The following is a 4,473-nucleotide window of genomic DNA, read 5'->3' as shown; positions in this document are numbered from 1 at the left end:
GTATCCTTGAACGTCGGGTATCGAAGTCGTAACCCGCGCCATCACAACAGGTGTCGATATTTACATTGAATGTGTCAGTGCTCACGCCATACCAGCGGATATACACGTCCGCTTCGCGAGCTACATGACTGTGAGAAGGGAGGGTACTGCAATATGTTGCCTTGGTCTGAGGTTGACAGGTTAGGAGCTGACGAAATGTGAGAATGTGAGGGTCCGCAGGCACCATACTTGCCTATATTTGTGGACCCATATATTAACCCTGTTGTGTAGGGGGTGCAGAGGTCATTTGAGGTCAGATGCTTGTAGGAACAAATGGCGAATGTTCTCACCTGCATACTGAGCCATACTCGATGTGTGATCAAACTTTGGATTGCATGGTGAGATCCCTGATAGGAGCCATTAACGATGCTGGAACCTGTTACATCTTAATAGATAATGGGCGAAAACGAGAAGGACAAGAAAGGAGTCGGGGGTCATGCACACATTAATTCAACAAATGTAGGTTCTATTGATATAGGGTTAGGCATAATATCGACAGCATGTGGTTCATATCCTCTGCAAAATTCTGCGCCTTGTTAAAATCATTACCTCAAAAATATCAATTTCTGGAGATATCTTCAGATCGAATTTAGCATCAAATGTGGCAGCATTTTGCATCTACCCCATCCATCGTATGCGAAAATTTTCCAAAGGGGAGGGGGGCAGTGGCGGCGGAACGGGGGGGGGGGCTTGGGGGGCTCAGCCCCCCCAATGAAAAAGTTGAGGGGGCAAATGCATGATAAGCCCCCCCCCCCAATATTTACCAAGGCTCCGAAACGTGCATCTGCCCATTTTTTCAATGCATACTTGTCGATCTGTCCGATGCACACGTATACTATATAGGTGTAATAATTTTAGTAAATGCTGGGGGGGGGACCCTCGGCCCGTCCCCTGGCTATAGACCACATTGTCACCCCAACCGCGTCTTCACGCCCCGTGAAAAGTGGAAGCAGTGAGTGTGGGTACCGGTAAGCGCAACACAACTTCGTCTTAGGCCAATGACTTGCTTCATTTCAGCCAGTTCTCCAACATCCCCTTACTACACGTACTCAAAAACGTCTTTGCGAGTACACTCCGAGTAATAGCTACTCTCTCAAAACACCATCGAATATACAAATTACAATGTTTTTACAGACTTTTACGTGCAATCTGAGAAATTGCAGGCTTGAGACCCATATTTTAGGGCTAGGTATTCGCAGCATAAAACACTCGGGAAGTGATAGTCTCTACACATTAGCCCCCAATAATTTTCTCGTTCCGCCGCGCCTGGAGGGGGCACCCCCTCCCCTTAGACCCCTCCCCCAGGTCGGCGATCCGTATCCACCTAAGTGCCCCCCATCAAATGCTGGTGCCCCCCCTGTGCCCCCAGACTGAAAAGTCTGTATACCACTGTAAACATTAGTTAATCACGAATCGCAAAAATCTAGTCACAGTGACTAGAGTTAGCTAGTCATTACCAATTCGTTAGTTGCAGACCAATTTGCATGGTCGTTCGACTAACATAAATTAGTCACATAAATTTGTACGAACTTTGTTGACACTCACTAAGCATGTCATGTATGTAAGCGTGACGAGAATATTCTAGTCTTCTGTTTGTTTACTTTCTATAACCTTCAGCTTTGACCAATGACGTCATTATTTTTATCCAATCATCGTACCGTAGAATACCGTGTGCTCAGCTGATCAGAGATCAAAAATTCAGACGACGGCCGGCGATTACATGTATACTGTATGCACGTACGTTGTACGTCGTACGTCGTATATTGCGGCCATTACCTAGCTGCAGATAGAACAGGGCCATCAACAAAATAAGAAGATTCTTAATCATTTAACAAATTGTCAGAAGCAGTTTCAAAATGTGGTCAGTTAGGTAAGTTCAATCACAACTGAAATTCTAATAAATAATAATTGACACAATTGACATAATGTTCAAAGAAGGTTTGAATATCCGCGATATGTTTGGCTGGAAAGTATGGGTAAAATTATAACGTTAGGCCATAGCAAGCAAAACTGTGGCTAACGCTAGGACGAAGCTAGGCTAGGAGTTTAGTCTACCTAGTGTAGCCCACATGCGCTCGTAGATGTATTGTATAGTACTATAGAAGCAGTAATACACACTTATATGACATATTTTATATAAATGTGTATTATTAACTAGTATACTAGGCCTATATTCTATAATGTTACGAGCGCCTGTGGTGTAGGCTAGCATATGTCAAGTTTCTAGACACTTCGTCGACCACCAACCCGGTCTGCATTTCGTGCACTCTGAACTGAAGATCTTCGGAGTGGTACTTACCTTCTGCTCTAGTACATGGTACAAAGTACATGGTACTCATATTTTAGGTTATTTTTTATAAAGTTGGAAGTACCTGGTGTTTAACTAAGAACAAAAACTCAGTTTCAATGCATGAAATACCCATAATGTTGTTAGCTTAGGCCTAGGCCTCAGGTTCATAGTGGCGCTATGTTAGTATCCTACTTCCTAGACCAAGTCTACACCAGCTGTAGCCCAATGTTGTAGGGTTCTGTATCCTAAGTGGAGTGGCTGCTGAGTGCTAATACCCTGGACAGAGAATGTTTTGAGTCTTATTTAGCAAATAATCCACAAAGGTATGCATTTTCTGCTCCTGCATATGTGCATCAAGGGGTTTTGAGCCTACTCAGCCTATCATTAATTTTCTGTTGTTTGTCAATTTTCAGAGAAAGTTGATGTGCCAAGTCCTCAGCATTCACAGCTATATACTTTGAATGGTTGTGGTATCAATGGACTCAACTGGTTAGATGAGGTAACAACAAATTCCAAACAACTCTGACAGCAGAAAAAGATATCCTGATACTTCCATGGGAGATCTACTGTAGTAACTATAGGAACCAGTGCTTGCCACCCATGGAGAATAAGGTAATTTGACGTTGTTGTTCTTTGACGAGCAACAAATTTGAATGTTTTATCACAAATTATGCCCCCTATCTACCTCTTGTCCCCTACACCTGTCTTTAATACATTTTAACAACCTATGGATAAACCTTTAAATGGACTAGATATGATATTGAGGTGAACTGTGTATTTAGATAGCATTTCAGTAAGCTTTCCTTTAGACTACTGTACATACTGTTACAGTTAGGCTGTGGTTTACTAATCCCAATGATCCAGTTTTGGCAAAGAACACCTTCAAATCTCTTATTCTAAGTAACTTAACAGTTGCACTGAAGTGACAGGCAATATCAGTTTAACATGTTCCAAACAGTTCAGGAATACATTGGGGTATGTCCTGTAGGTCAGTTTGGGAGGAATCAACTGAGCTAAACAAAAGTAGTTTTCAATTTCATCACATTTCAGAGCCAGAGACGAAAAAGCCCTCCCCGCTGACCCTTCTCTGGATGATGTTGCTGCAGGTATGGCAAGCTAGACCAAGTGGACTGTGATCCGGATACCAATAAAACCTGCAAGAATCATAAATGCACCCAACTTGGTCAAGTTTATCAAAATTGGTGACTGGAAATGTTGTTGCAGACGTAGACCTGGTTACTGCTTACACAGTATTGCTCATATGTGTATTTACATACTGCACAGTGCATACTGAAATCTCTGAAAAGACATCTTTATGGACCAAAAATGATAATTGCATTGAAATATGTTGTGGTTTATATTGTGACGACTATAAAATGTATCATTTTGGTATGAAAAAAAATTAATCTCTCACGTAAGTTGGCATACTCCTATTAGAGTCTATATCCATCCCTTCGATTGTTCTCCTTCAGGAAAAGTGCCAAAAAGCAGCGGGGAACATCCTTTTTGACCTGTTATCAATCATAATATAGATTTTTGTGGCTTGCATGTTGAAGAGCATGAATGTACATGTGGTGAGAAAATTGGGCCAATTGAGGCAGTTTTAGACCCCTTTAGGCTTCCTAGGAGCAGCGTAGGAAAATTGTTTACCTCTGAGTGAAGAGGTTTGTTTACAAGTGACGAAAACTTCCGGCTCGAATAGCAAAAAATCTACATGGTCATGATACAGAAAATTGTTAGTGCCATGAAAGGCCAACTTGTCAGCTATCCGGTGATAGGTAGCATTTAGCTAGTGAAAACTTCTATCTAGACTTAGAGACCACATTACTTTTGTGATTTAGTGTGTAAGTCAATGGGGCTTTAAATGGACAATGAGGGTCTTTAAGAAATTGTAGGTATAGGTCATCAGGGGGTCTAATTGTTTGAAAACTGTTGAACACTGCCAACTTAATGGCTTAAGAGCATTTCAAAGTAATCCCATAAGTATTCTCAAGATGTTTTGTGGGAAAAGATTTTGACAATTTTGTAAAAATAAGTTTTCCCAATTTTCCTTTAAATATTTATTTTAGTTTTAAATGTTCTTTAACCTTTAGTGTTTGTTACTGTTCTTTATGAGATGACTTTTAAATGGAATGTTTATTTGT

General features: G+C 41.1%; 1 long non-coding RNA gene across 1 annotated transcript; it reads left to right on the top strand.

Moving 5' to 3' along the window:
• The first annotated feature begins 1,483 nt into the window (after positions 1-1,483).
• Positions 1,484-4,191, top strand: LOC139975006 (uncharacterized). The gene is made up of 3 exons (XR_011795625.1): positions 1,484-1,909; positions 2,743-2,941; positions 3,380-4,191. It is a non-coding gene; the product is annotated as an uncharacterized lncRNA (long non-coding RNA).
• Positions 4,192-4,473: the final 282 nt, after the last annotated feature.

This window comes from Apostichopus japonicus, chromosome 10 (genome assembly GCF_037975245.1).
Source record: "Apostichopus japonicus isolate 1M-3 chromosome 10, ASM3797524v1, whole genome shotgun sequence".
In the NCBI taxonomy this organism is placed as follows: Eukaryota; Metazoa; Echinodermata; class Holothuroidea; order Aspidochirotida; family Stichopodidae; genus Apostichopus; species Apostichopus japonicus.
The sequence above is the reverse complement of the archived record's forward strand: the minus strand, read 5'-3'. Positions and strand labels throughout refer to the sequence as shown.